This window comes from Eurosta solidaginis, chromosome 2 (genome assembly GCF_040869045.1).
Source record: "Eurosta solidaginis isolate ZX-2024a chromosome 2, ASM4086904v1, whole genome shotgun sequence".
Classification (NCBI taxonomy): Eukaryota; Metazoa; Arthropoda; class Insecta; order Diptera; family Tephritidae; genus Eurosta; species Eurosta solidaginis.
Window position 1 is genome coordinate 151,861,401 of NC_090320.1, and position 16,138 is coordinate 151,877,538.

The window sequence follows — 16,138 nt, forward strand, 5'->3', positions numbered from 1 at the left end:
ACATTAGCTTCTCGGTGAATTGAAAGCTGCGCCAAAATTCCATTGCATCAACTAGACGTTGTGTCGGACGTGCAAACACCTCCGGATTAGCGGTTACAATGCGCAGGAAATTGCGCGTATTGAGACCGTGATTCATGGGTGTTTCATGTACATTACGCCATTGTGCCGGGACACTCTAGCCACCAAAGGATTCACTCTCACAGCTTCGTCTATGTGCGCTTGATCCAATAATGTTTCATCATCGAGCACTATGCTCACCGTACTTGGTGTTGATAGCTGTTGGAAAGAGAATTAATTATTTAATTAAATACAGGCGGAAAAATAAACGCAAGTACCCCAAGAAAATGGTTAGAAGACATTTTATGCACATCTCGCGCAAAAAAACCAGCGACTACCTCTTAGAAAACATTGAGCATATGGCTGCGAGTAACGAGTGACGTCTCTTCATAATTTATCCTCTTTGCTTTTGCTTTGATTACGTTAGGGATACGACTACATCATCGATGTAGCACAATACAGCGCGTCCTTTCACTCCTCCTTAAATACAACGAGTACCGTTTTGAATAATGCGGCTACTTCCTTAACCAACGAAGGAACATTCCCTACAACAAACGAAAATATAATGGCGATACTACAAACAATATTACAGAAGCATATCGACCTGGAATTTAGATTGACTAAGATTGAAGAAAAGGTGCATAGTGAAATATTGAACTGTTATTTGTGAAACCCTAGTAATTGTAGCCGCAATACCTTGATTCGCTTTAATTATTATTTATGCTATAATTTCAGCTTCCAGAATTGGCAGAAGTCATGGCTCAACATAAAGTTATGCGTGACTCAAAAGTTCTGATTAAGAAAACGCACAAAATAGTATGCCGTATCAGCGGAGAAACGGAAAATGATACTCACACCGAGCTCTCTATCGTTATGCCACTAAAATAGCTGGATTCAGTTTATGACATTGAGAAAAAGTTGGACTTAGATGATTATCAAGAATGAATGGTATTTTTGAATATTTTTAATTGTGTTTCATAACTTAAATTGGTAGTTTTCATTTAGAAATCATATATCTTTATGCTGAAAGGTGCATCATCAGACATTATTTGAGTAATGAGAAAACTTTTCTCTTACAACGTTCTTTTCAAATTTAACTGGGACGGAGTACATGGCAAACGATCTTTATCTAAACTGAAACTCGTGAACAGCGTATTTTTTGGTAGTGTAATTTAAATTGTTTTAAAATGTCATTATTTTCATTGTCCATTCCTATTAATTTAGACGTTTTCAAACTGCAAGGCAGGATCGACTTCGAAGACAGCATGAGACGGTGTTTAACGCTGAGCCACAACCGGCATAAACAAAGGCGGTATCTGACCAATAAATCCAGCTCTGCAACAGCATAAACCTACATACAACAAACGAACAAGACACACTGAAATAATCTTGATTAAAAACTATATAAGAACCTAATAATTCTAAGTTTTTTCCTACGTTCCTATTCTAAGGTTTTTATGCCTAATTAAAATAATATTCAACAATCGCACAAAGTTTGCAAAGAATTTTAAAGCAATTTAATTGCAATGAATTTGTCATAATTTTTAACCAAAAACTTATAAACTAGATGTATAAGAAATGAGTATTTTGAATATAAATATTTGTGATGAACTTAACTGAAATAATTCTAAGTTTTTTCCTACGTTACTAATCTAAGCTTTTTATGTATGCTCTAATTAAAATAATATTCAACAATCGCACAAAGTTTGCAAAGATTTTTAAAGCAATTTTAAATGCAATGTATAACAAAAAAGTATTTTGAATATAAATATTTGTGATGAACTTACCTGAAATAATTCCAAGTTTTTTCCTACGTTACTAATCTATGCTTTTTATGCTCTAATTAAAATAATATTCAACAATCGCACAAAGTTTGCAAAGATTTTTAAAGCAATTTAATTGCAACGAATTTGTCAATAATTTTTAACCAAAATTTATAAAATAGATGTATAACAAAAAAATATTTTGAATATAAATAATTGCTGATGTATTTAACTGACAGTACCAATACCATCAACTAAATGGTCCTTATAAATATTGTAATCACATAATTCAAAACAAAAAATTACTATGAGTACCTACGTTTATTATTGCAAAATCACGAAGAAATAAAATTGCATGAAGTACATTCAATCTAAAATTATTCCACTGTATGCGTATATCGCATTTTAAACTAAAAAATGTGAAAACTTAAAAAAATTTCAGATCGGTATTTAAGTGTAAATCGATGTATGAAAGCATCGTGAAATAACTTTTTTTTGGTAGTTAACGTTATCGTTTAGCCTGGTTTTGTTACCAATTTTGTTATTTTCGTGGTATAAATCAACATTCAACACAAAGTTACTCTGATTATGAGTTGAAATACTTTAAGGGTTAGGTTGCGATATGTAAAATTACATATTTTTGTACACATTTCTAAAATGTAAAGCAAAAAAATGTATATTTGTGTATTAATTAAATTATTCAAAAGATATTGTTATATTAATGATATAGAGAAGCGCCAACACGAATGCAAGTGGTTTCAAACCACTGGTAGGCAATTCACCACTTTAACTGTCAGAAAAAATTTTAAATTGTTTATTTTATGTAAAATTTCAATTGCAGTTCAAAAAATTACAATTGAAGTTCACAATTTTCAATAGAAGTTCAGTAAATTATAATTGAAGCTCAGGAATTTCAACTGCAGTTCAGCAAATTACAATTAAAGTTCAGAAAATTACAATTAAATTCAATTATAATTTTCTGAACTACAAACAGAAATTCTGAACTTCAATTTTAATTTTCTGAACTACAAATAGAAATTCTGAGCTTCAATTTAAATTTTCTGAACTTGAATAGAAATTTTTGAACTTCAATTGTAACTTTCGAACCTCAATTGCAGCTTTCTGAACTAAAATAAAAAAGGTATAGCATTAAAATTGGCGAATTACAAGTCACCTTACCCAAATTGTGAATTGCCTACTCGCGATTTGATGGTTTACTGCAACCAATAGTTCTGTTAGTTCTCTCTTTTGTTTTCTATATCATTAATTAATTTATTTTAACTTTGTATGCATACAATTGCATACAATAAAATTTGTATTTATGGGTCAACAACAAGACTGAAAAACTATTCCTTCCTTAAACTTATAGTTAATAATTTACAACTATTATAAATGTAATATATTATAAAAATGTTGAATAAAAGAAATGTTAATAGATTTGAATTAAAGAAATATTTTATTTATATATCAGTATAGTCCAAGTAAAAAACGGTCATAATACTAGTCAAAAGGCGGTCATATAAACGTAAAAATACTGTAAAAATACTCGTCAAGTTACAGGTATATAACTTAAAATATGACTGCCATAACGTGAATGTAAGAACAGTACATCACTATAGTTTGTTTTTAATTGAACTTAAATTGTAATTTTCTGAACTTCAGGTGTAATTTGTTGAACTGCAGTTGAAATTCCTGACCTTCAATTATAATTTACTGAACTTCTATTGAAAGTTGTGAACTTCAATTGTAATTTTTTGAATTTCAATTAAAAATTCCCGAGCTTTCAGAACTTCAATTGCAACTTTCAAATTTTTTTTACATAAAATGAACAATTTAACATTTTTCTGACAGTTAAAGTGGTGAATTTCCTATCAGTGGTGTGAAACCACTTGCATTCGTGTTGGCGCTTATCTATATCATTAATGAGGGTTAGGTTTAACGTTGAGCTTTTAGATTCACACAAATTGTAATTTATTTATCAAAAGAATATTAAATGTTATAAAGAAATAGAATATGTATTGTATTTTAACAAGTATTTTGTAATTTTATAGGAATTGATTAATGTCAAATGCCTTGTTCACCGGCTCGTACACGACTCAACTCTTCTTTCGGCTTCTTCTTTTGTTTTCGATTTTAAATTTAGAATTTTGTTCCTTTAAATCGGATAAGGGTTTTGCAGCTATTGAAAAATTGGGTATAAACTTTCTAAAGTAACCCGATAGTGCAAGGAAACTTTCTAGTTGTTTTAGAGTTTAAGGTATTTTAAACTTACGTAATGCTTCCACCTTCATTGGTGATGGCGATATTTGTCCGTTTTCAACAACATGTCCGAAAAACCCTACACTTTTCATTAAAGACTGGCATTTTTTCAAGTTTAGTTGAAGTCCATATTTTTCGCATACACGTAAAACCATTTCTAAATTTCTTAGAGATTGTATTTCATTTTCAGAAGGAATTATCACATCATCAACATACGGTAAGGCTATGCCATTGCGCGTCAGCTCTCGAAAAATCGTATTCACATGTCTTTGAAAGACTCCCGACGAATTCGATAAACTGAAAGGTACCTTACAAAACTGGTATTGTCCATTATGGGTTACGAACGATGTGTATTTACGACTCGATTCCGCAACGGGTACATGAAAAAATCCATTTTTCAAGTCAATCGTACTGAACACTTTACCATTTTGTAGTCGATCAAGCTGGTCTTCGACCAGTGGGAGTGGAAACGGATCTTTAAATATAACTTTATTAATCCTTCTATAGTCAATGCACAGTTGCGGTGTACCATCACGTTTTTTAACCAGCACGACCGGACTACTAAATTTAGATTCAGAACGTTCAATAACACCATCACTTAGCCACTGGTCAACCTGATGGTCTACGACCCACCTTTCTTTAAATGGTAATCTTCGCGGTTTTGCAAAAATTGGAGTATCATCACTCAACACAATATGCATCTTTATCTGAGTTGTTTTACATTGATTTGGTTTGTAGGCTTTTATCATTTCAATCACTTTTTGCTTTGCTTCTTTGCTTGCGGTTTCACCAATAATAAAATTTTCGTGATCACGTGCGATATCAATTTTCATATTAGGAGCTGTTTCTATTTGCTCATCACACATTTTTTGAATTTCAATTCCGTTGCGATTGATTTTTATTTCAACTTGTGAGCAAAATTTTTCCCCAATTATTATATCTACGTTCATACATTTAGTCGGCACAATATGGAAATTTACGTTATACACTGTTATGGAATCGCATCTACTATGGGAGCAGCAAGGAAGGCAGTCGGCATGATCTGGGGTTGCACAGTGGCTAGTCATGTCAGCTGGGCGGGGTCCTTGCCAACCTTACTGTTCCTGCGCCATAACAAAAAAAGTTCTATCATGCCTTTAAAAAAACTGACACAGCGCAGAACTAATTCAAAACGCTTGAAATTCAAAACAAAACGACATCCGGTCGAACCGGATGCCACGGACAGACCGGTAAGCAAAATTTAAAAATTCAAAAAAAAACTAAACAAAAAAACTATATGACGCAAAAAAAATTACCGAACCGGAAACGACCGGTTACCAAACTCTGAAAATCAAAAGAACAAAAAAGCTGAAAAGTAAAAGAAAGGGAAAAGGGCCGAATATATAGAGGGACGCCGCGTGTGTTGTTGCGACGCCCGGTACATTTACCCACCCTCAAATCCATGGCCACCGACGCACTTAAAATTTCGGTGGCCCCTTACCTGTATGCCTTATGTGCCTTCTAAATGAAAGGAGACCTCAGCATTCCCATTTACAATTTAGATTTATTGACAATTCATACTAAGTATAAACTTATGCATTAAATTTTTAGAATTCTATCGAGAATTTATAATTTTCACTTGTGATGCTCGATTTTACGTTTATTCCGAATTACATTTACATCGCATACAATTATTCGGATTCAACTCCTTATATGTCTTACAGCCTAATGGTTTCGTATATCGCGTAGAAAATATTTTGAATGTACTAAATACTTTTTGTTTTTTAATTACTAGTGCAATTACATTAAATTCATTTTTATGTATTTCATTTAATTTGGGGAATTCTTCATCTTTCTTTTTTTTTGTGCAAGGATTCAGTAGCGACGTTATTTGAAAATACGAAAAGAAACGTCTGAAAGGAGTTTATTGTTCCAGGTTCAAAAGGACATCAATCCCCAACCCTTGTTGCGTCTAGGTTACAACTCTCGCAGAAAGGCCTATGTCGCTAATGTGTAATGCATTACCCACTTACATGGCTTTCGCAGGTAAGAAAAAAAATCTATGGTTCAGGGTGACTCCTTCATCTCTGTAACGTACTATATATATTTATACCGGCGATACTATCCACAACGGGATTTGAATAAAATGATTTGCAAAACTTTTACAATTTTTACACAGGTGTATGTATGTCGCAAACGGAGACAAAATTTTTTTTTGTAAAAAGGTCTCAATTGATATTTATACTACATATTTACATCCAGGTATACTTTTAAATACGTAGCGAACGCACGCACAAACGTATGTATGTCGCAAATAAGGCAAAAGGATTTCGTAAAAAGTCTTTAACGAAAGTTATATTAGGTACTTGCATCTAGGTATACTTTTACACGTGTAGCAACCGTAGGCATAGATGTGTGTATGTCGCAATTAAGAAAAAAAGGGTTTTAGTAATATTTTTTGTTTTTGCTTAATGAATACATGTACAACTTATAGATGCGATATGCATATATGTATTCGTTCGTACATTTTTGTATGTATGTATTATATAGTCTTATTAAATATTTCTTATTTTGTTCTTCATTTATTTAATATTTGAATCGAAAGCTATGTCTATATGAATCCAACATAAAATTTGATTAACTAATATTTTCACTCCTTTTAGGTATTCATTATGTATGTAACTGCATACATACGTACATAACTATATGTATGTATGCATAGTTAACCCGGCAATTCGGATATAATTTAAATTGTTCTTTATTACCTACTATCTATCTTGTGCCTGCTTGTCGTTTCATTTAACAAGGTTCTTCTGTTTATTTTAAGGGGTTACGTATTGCTATTAATGATTTTACTTGAAATGTATTTTAATCACATTATGCATATTTTTACTATCAGTAATATAATGGAAGATATTCATATGGAATCAGCTTTTGCGAGAACAAAATTTTTAGTGCTACGCAGCATAAGTATAAAAAACATAAACAGTCACACCCAGCTTACGTGATGCTGTTCGACTTTAGCAAAATTTTCTTTAAATATGTATTAATTTGTCGTTACGGCGTTGAATTCTGCTATTCCCTACTAGTTTAAAGCACAAAAAAAAGAACTCAACGAAACGGAGATTATGCAAGGGTTTGGAATTTCTAACCCTTGAAAGTGAACTCTAGAACTCAGGCTTGGAAGTGGATAATCCTCTTGCATCACATAAGCTGGATGCAAAAATCGGTTGATGGTTTGCTGGGTTGCGGTCTGCGGTAGGCATTGAACCGTATATGAATTTAATATTTCGTGCATGGCTATTTAAAATATACGGTTTAAAAAAAAACAAGGCCCGTACATAATCAATTAGTTGCGTATGAAATAGCACGCGTTCAAAAAAAAATTTTAGTGAGCTACTAATATATCTGATTACCGTGGTTACAGTTGTTCAATAAAAGACAAAAAAAAAAATGAATCTGAAATACATAAAATGTTGACGCAACCCGCTTATGCTGAGCTTAAGATAATTGAATTTTCTTGATTACAAAAAACTATTTATATTAAACTAAGAGTTTACAAGGTAGTACTATTATTAATTTGTCCATAGTACGGAACAAACTCACCCATTGTTTCAAACGTCGTCGTTGTTGTAGCTGGTGTTGCAGCAGGCCTAAGTTTGGCGGCCCTGCTGTTGTTGTTTTTAAATCTGGTGTGGTTGCAGCAGGCCTAAGTTTGGCGGCCCTGCTGTTGTTTTTATAGCTGGTGGTGTTGCAGCAAGCCTATGTTTAGCGGCCCTGCTGTTGTTGTTGCCGAAGGCCTATATCCAGCGGCCCTCCCGTGGTTGTTATACCTGGTGCTGGTGTTGCAGCAGGCCTATATGCGGCGGCCCTGCTGGTTGTTACTACAGCTGGAGGTGGTACGTTTGGTTGGCTAGCGCTATCGCTGGTGGTTGCGCGCGGTGTTGCACGCAATGGTGGTGTTAACGCGCGGTTGTTCGCGTGGTTGGTGGTGGTTGTGGAGGCGTTGGCAATGGTCGTTACGAAACGAATTATTACATACAATCATATAAATGCTGTGGATGGCAAATTTGATCTCCAGCAATTTAGTTGGTCAATGATTATCATGAACCATACTATGTTAGCATTGTGAAAATTTGCCAAAATCAACGCCAACGTTTCATTGAAAACATTTAGAATTATTTCATCACTACATATATAAACTCAAGGGATTGTAGACCTTGCAATACTTTTAAAACACTTGTTCCATTCCGCTTTAGTAGCATATACATATATGTATGTGCATGGGTACACTGGTATCTTTTCTCTATTTTAATTTATTGCCGCAAATTTATTATCCCGACCTTTTCAGCATAGCTTTGGCAAACTATAAATCGCATTTTAGCAAATTTAAGTGTTTTGGATTAGTTTAAATGTAGAAATTTACTTGGTCGCAATAATTCACCACTTAAGCCCACGCGTGCCATCCACTTAATCCCTTTCTTTCTTTCTTAAGATGGCCGCACACACAATTGTATTCACGAAAAAATTTTTCTTCTTCCATTCAGCGATGGAAAAACGCAGTTATCTCACTGTGGCGTCGATTATCGATTGGTTCATTGTTATCGTTAGCTCATCCCTACAGCACTATACATGTCGCGTTCCGGTTGTCAAACCTTTGTATTGATGTTAGGTGAATGGAACGTAGAGAAAGCGTAAAACTTTGCAACTTTGCGTGTTGTGGGAACGTCACGCGCTTAATTAGGTAAAATTTTACCACCACGACAGTGCCTAATTGCCAATGCATCGGGTGTATTTTGCGTTTGCCGTCTCCTTTTGACAATCTCTATGCCAGTACAATGAAACGAGTAACATCAGCTGATGAGATGAGCCACCTACACCATTGAGCCAGGTGTTATTGAAAATTCGTCAAAGTCATGGGAATTTTTTATGATGCCATCCTAACCACTTGGTGCGTTCCAAGGGTAACTCTCCCAAGTGGACCATAACAACACTTCACCGTCAATTTCGACTGATTGTTCTAATATTCCCATTGGCTTTATTTTGTTAATATTAGACCGCACAATATTTGGTTTATTTAGATTTTTGTAAATATTCTCACTCATTATGTTGAACTTGCTTCCAGTGTCAATCAGAGCAACGCACTTTTGTTTACCATTGTGAATAACTTTATTCATTAAACCGACTTTCGAATTAACACAGCGCACATTTTGGATTTTCGCTTTGATTTACTGCACAATTTTTGGCTATACGACCGAATTCTTTGCACATGAAACATTTTCACCACAATTGAAGCAAACCAGATCTCTTTTAACACTTCTATCTATATTCTCTCTTTGTCCGTTCTCTTTCTTTACGTTTTCCTTTGTATTAGGCTTCACCGTATAATTGTTTTTTTTTCACGAAATACTTCATAGCTTTTTAATTTTTGTTTGAACTCTTTCACATTTTCTGCACCATACAAAATAGTTTTATTCACGTTTAAATTTTTAATACCGTCGATAACATACTGAATAAATGCTCTTTCTTTCACATTTCCTCTTGTACTCATCTTACGCTCTGATAGTTGCTTATGTAGCAGCGCATTGTTTGTATTTGTTTTGAATTCGCTTAGAAAACCTTGTTTTAATTTATCCCAAGAAGTTATTCCCCTCTCAGTGGAAATAAATAACTTTGCAAGGCCTTTTAATGACTTTTATGCGAAAACAAATTTTTGGAATTCATCCCAGTATATTAATGCGGAGGTTTCTTCGAACTCGTTAGCCCAAATTTCAACAGGTAGTTTATCTGTGCCATCAAAATATCTAACCGAATCGTCAATATCGCGAAAATTGATTGCAAATCTATGCACCATATTATTTCTCACTGGTACTGTATGTTGTTGCTTATTATTTTCTTTTACACCATCTTCTTCATTGTACGTTCGTCTTGTTGAATTTTCGTACACTCGTCTTCGATTTTCGTCATTCTTTAAATTTGAAAAGTTACTGACTACACTTGCGCCATCGTCATTGTTTACAAAAGACAAAAAGCAATCATCGTTTCGCTTTGGTTCTTTTTCTTTGATCTTGTTTCTACTTGTAGCTGCCACCATTTCGTTATTTTTTAAATTGCGTGTGCCATCTTCCACAGTGCAGTTGCCGTCGTTGTTTTTGGTACTGCTGTTGACGCCTTCGTTGTCGTCAACGTCGTCAGCATCGTCTTCGTCGTTTTTCTCGCTAGCAAATTGTCTATGATATGCGCTTGATATATCAGCTTTATAATTCAACCCCAAAATGCTGCAAATGGATGCAAGATCGCTTGCGTCTAAATTGTCGTCAATATATTTAATCTTATTGTTATAGTAAGCGGAGTTTATCTCAAAATCAAAACCGGTGAATTCACGTAAGCGCTTGCAATTATTTCTATCACCTTCGGCTTCAAACACTAGTTTGTGCAATGCCACTACACTTTGTTTGCTGCTGCGTCGCAAACTTTCGCGAACCTTCTGTATTGAATCTAAAGACATTATACTTTGCAGCTCAGCTCGTTATAAACAAATTTCGTTTGCGCTTCACTTCGTCTTTTTCTGGACGGGTCCCCAAAATGTCGGAGAGGTTTAACGTTGAGCTTTTAAATTCACACAAATTGTAATTTATTTATTAAAAGAATATTAAATGTTATAAAGAAATAGAATATGTATTGTATTTTAACAAGCATTTTGTAATTTTATAGGAACTGATTAAATGTCAAATGCTTTGTTCACCGGCTCGTACACGACTCAACTCTTCTTTCGGCTTCTTCTTTTATTGTTCTCTTGTCATTTTGTTACACTAAGCATCAAGATTACCAGATGTTTGAAGTAGAGATATGGTGACCAGATGTACGCCCCCATTAATATAACAATATCTTGTTAATAATTTAATTAATAGACAAAATAGAATGTGTACAAAAATATGTAATTTAACATATCGCAACCTAAACCAAAAAGTATTGCAACTGATAATCAGAGTAGCTTTGTGTTGAATGTTGATTTATACCACAAAAATAACAAAATTCTCTACAAAACCAGGCTAGATAAACGATAACGTTAACTACCAAAAAAACATAAGTTATTTCACGATGTTTACCTGGATCGATTTACACTTAAATACCGATTTAAAATTGTTTTAAATTTTGACATTTTTTAGTTTAGTATGCGATATATACATTCAGTGGTATAATTTTACATTGAGGGTACTTTATGCAATTTTCTTCTTTTCGTGATTTTGCAATAATAAACTTAGTACTCATAGCAATATTTTGTTTTAAATTATGTGATTATAATATTTATAAGGACCATTTAATTGATGGTATTGGTACTGTCAGTTAAATTCATCAGCAAATATTTATATTCAAAATATTTTTTTGTTATACATCTAGTTTATAAAGTTTGGTTAAAAATTATTGTCAAATTCGTTGCAATTGAATTGCTTTAAAAATCTTTGCAAACTTTATGCGATTGGTGAATATTTTTTTTTAATTAGAGGATGAAAAGCTTAGAATAGGAACGTAGGAAAAAGCTTAGAATTATTAGATTCTTAGATACTTTTTAACCAAGATTATTTCAGTGTGTTGTTCGTTTGTTGTACAAATTCGTTGCATATTAATTTTCAGATCAAGGATATTTAAAGGTGTCGTGGAATCGTCTTGTTGGTCAATTGCGCGCCGCAATATCCATTGGTGGGAATTGACTGTGTTGGCAAAAGATATGCTGAACTATAGAGGAAGAAACATTTTTAAAATTTAATAAAATCAAAATTATAGTTCTGCTAAAAAAGATTGAAGTATTGTATGTTAAAGTATAGCAAAGTCTCAGCGGCCTTGTCCTGGTGAAAATTGAGTTTGAATAGGTCTCATTCTTCATTCTCAGAAACACGTACGAAGGTACCTCGCAAGATATTAAAAATCCTCAACGCTTTTTTTGCAATAACTTCAAAAAAAAACTCACAACCAGTGTGCTATGCCTACTTCTGTTTAACTTCTACATATCAATAGTTATCTTCACCACCAGAAGGAGTCCTTATTGTTTCCTACACCATATGGTCGCCTAGCCTAAGGATTACCCACTGGAAGAAGCTACAGGCCTGCCAAATACTGCCATCACAACCGCCACGGGTTGTCTCCTTATGTCCCCAGAACCCCATCTACATAATGAGGCGAGAATACTCCCAATAAGTGAAAGAAATGAAATGCTAACCAAATAGTTTCTGTTGAATACCCAGGAACATGGGAATTCCAACAGACGTCTGATTGATGAGCCAACACCGCCCAGGGTCTTAAGGAGTCACCTCCGTAAGCACTATGAGGAAATACGGCACTTGAGAACTCAGCCGTATGAAGCAAGAAAACACAAGCAGGTCCTTGGTGAACTCCATAAACAGGCATCGGACTTCTATATCAGAAATTGCCCGGTGAATTCGGTACTCAAAGAACAATACCCTAAACTTGCAGAACAGGAACGCACGCTCCCTAGGGAAACGCGAGTCACTCTAGCCCAACTTCGATCTGGATACTGTAACAGGTTAAACTCTTACCTATCCATAATCAACCCCGACATACAAAATGTCCCTGTTTGCAATGTGTCCCCACATGACACCAACCATCTCTTCAGTTGTAATGTGGAACCAACGCCCCTAACACCCCTCTCTTTATGGTCCACTCCTGTTAAAACAGCAAGTTTCCTCGGACTCCAGTTGAAGGACATTGATGACAATTTGTGATTGGTCATACCTATTGGATGGGGTGAAGCACTGCTACAACAACAACATCAGAAGGCACTCGAAGACGATGCCTCAAAACTAACAACCAAAAGCAATAATTATCATTTCACTGACAAAAATTTTATAGTTTTTTCTTCCGTAGTTGGAAACAATCTTTTCATAATATTACTTAACAATTTAAGATTAGACATTTTTTTCAAGTTGTATTTTGACTTACCAGCAACAATAGAATCATGTTTAATTGTCCGCGAAGCTCAGTTTCTTCTAAAAATTGTTCGGCACTGCCACGTAAAATTAATGTACATGTTGTAGCATTAACGCAACCTTTAAATAATTATAAACTATAAAAATAAAATTAATGTCAAATCCACTATCAAACTATGGAAAATGTTGAAACGTTCACCACCAACTTGACGTTCTTCAAAGTAATCACATTGACCCAAAACACTTGAATTAATATCATTAGCTGTTGTCATAACATCACCACTACAAGCTTTCATTGTACGTTTCCAATCTTCTTCTGGTACATGAACAGCACAGAACATATCACGATCTGTAAAATACTGTGTACCAACATCACCATTGGTAGTTTAGATAACACAACATTGCCGCCTTACTTAGCTAGTTTATTGTACAGAATACGCCATTCAGCATCAACAATTTTCTGATACTTTTAAATATTATCAACACGTAGTTCAGGGCTACCACGCTCAGCCTTGAATTCCAATTCTATATTTAATGCCATTTTATATTTTTTGTATGTCCATCAAAGAAAAGTACAGCGTCCACAAACATTTTAGAAAATAAATCTGTTTGTTGATTAATAAGTTTGGAGGTCATTGCTGTGGTAGCGCATTTTTTCAATAAAGCACGTTGTTGTTCCTTTGATTGGCGCTTCGACATGTACAGCCATGTCATTTTTGGTCATGCATAATTGTAATGCTTCATATAGCTTTAATGATGATACGTACATGCACGCCTTCCTCAACATATGGCGTAACTTGTTTTAAGATTGCCCTCCTTAAAATACTACTGAAGTGGTGCCATCGCCGACCTGATAAGAGAAAAATTTTTACTCTACACATTCTAATATAACAAAAAACTTACCTCAGCATCTTGAGATTTGGCGATGTCGACTAGAGTTTTACGGCTGGATGCATAATATCCAATAGTTTCATAATGGTTGCACCATCATTTGAAATTGTGGCCCTACCACTGGAATCAACAATATGCTTGTCGATGCTGCGTGAACCCAATGTAATGCGTACAGCGTCCAGAATTGAATGCGAGGCATTGATTTTGGATATGAGTTGTGGTTTACCTAGAGAGCTATCAGTACCCAAACATTTTTTACACAAAAACTCATGTACCCAATACAAGTTCAGGACGTTATTATTTATCGACACGCTGTCCGGTGTGGCCCAAATGTTGGAAATATTCAGTTGGAACTGTTGAGGAAAATTATGGATCAATGAACACAAGTAAAAGTGAAAGTTTTTTTTTACCATCTGTTGTTACTTTACACATTAGACATTGGAAACGACGACCAGCATCTACAAATTGCATATTAGCCTTGCACGCCTCTTGATATATACCTGTACCAGGTGCAGGTGGTTGCTAAAGAAAATAATACAAAAATAATCATCAGCAATATTTGAAATATATTAGTTGTATTAGCATACATTATAACCAGGACGTCCGGGTATTGGGGGTTGACCCGGCATGGGTGACTGACTAGGCATTGGCGCCTGTCCAGGTTATGTTGGTGGCATCATTTGACCCATGTAATCACCTGGTGCACCTGGTTGTTTTAGAGGATAACCTGGCTGTTGAGGTTATGGAGGGCAACCAGGTGGACCAGGTTGTGGTGGATAGCCCGACTGTTTTGGCATTGGCAGATAGGTTGTTGCTGCTGCTGTCGTGGCATTGCACAACCCGGTTGCTGTTGTGGTATATACCTTGGCATAACTGGATGTGGTGTCATTGCCCCACCTGGTCCAGTAGATGCGGGTGGCATACTTGGAGGACCATCCTAGACCAATCTAGTGACAGAAAATGGCTTTTACCATAGTTTTCCACGCACTTACCGAGCTATTAAGATCCTGATTTTGCAAGTATTATTAACACTTCTTTGGTATTTCTTGATCAGTTTTATAATTGTACTTAATTTAATAATTATAATAAATTAGGTCCACGTTTGTCTGCTCAAAATTTACTTCTCAATAGCAATGGCGGCTTCGCAGAATTAGTTTTAGATACAAACACACGTTACATCACCAAATTTAGAGATTGCTTTTGCTAATAAATAAATAAATTAATGTAAGGCGCGATAACCTCCTCTAAGGCCGAGCTTCTCTTCCAATTTGCGTCGTGCTCCTCTTCATTTTCCCTACAAATTTGCCGGACGGGACCTACTTGTTTTATGCCGACTCCGAACGGCATCTGCAAGGCAGATGAGTTTTCACTGAGAGCTTTTCATGGCAGAAATACACCCGGAGCGCTTGCCAAACACTGCCGAGGGGCGACCCCGCTTAGAAAAATTTTCTTCTAATTGAAAAATCTTATTTGTAAAATTTTGATGTTGCTTTGCCCGGGGTGCGAACCCAGGGCATACGGTGTGATAGGCAGAACACGCTACCATCACACCACGGTGGCTGCTTTTGCTAATATTGTTGTGAATTATGTTTTTTATGAAAAATGTACACTTTTTATACGGACCTAAAACACTTTTTCGTCTATTTATTTGGAAATTTTAACTTTTTCAATGCGGTACGTCTGCGGCGTTTCAAGCTGAAAACAACAAATGGCGGATTTGCACTTGTACGTAAGCCTAAAGGTTCATGCACATTCTACGACGGGTTATGTAGCGACACCGGCACGCGGCATTTTAGCCTAGTTGGTCAACATGCAAAGAATATTTTGTCGGAACGTGTCGCTACATGTCGCGTCATATAATGTGCATGAACCTTAAGAATACAACTCCTGTATCTTATTGAATCCACAACAATTGCCTATATATACTTAAATATTCCATCTTAAAGTGGGCCTGAGATTCACTGAAGTGAAAGCCCCTTTACATAAGCAGTTTTTCATATAGATACCCATCTAGATAGATACGCATCATATGCATTGCATGTGTTTGCACGGGGAGCGACAAATAAGCCGCGGCACAATGAAATTTTTTATATAGTTGCGTTTAACACAACCCTGCAAAAAAGAGTGCGATTAATCCCTAAAGAGATTGAACGCCGATTGAACTCTTTTGTCTACAGTAGGGCATAATTGATCCCCTTTAGTCTTTTTTGGGTACAGTTGGTATTAGTCTGTTGGAAATTTATG

General features: G+C 35.2%; 1 pseudogene; it reads right to left on the minus strand.

Moving 5' to 3' along the window:
- Positions 1 to 13,534: 13,534 nt before the first annotated feature.
- On the minus strand, positions 13,535 to 14,541 carry LOC137241701 (T-complex protein 1 subunit eta-like; annotated as a pseudogene).
- Positions 14,542 to 16,138: the final 1,597 nt, after the last annotated feature.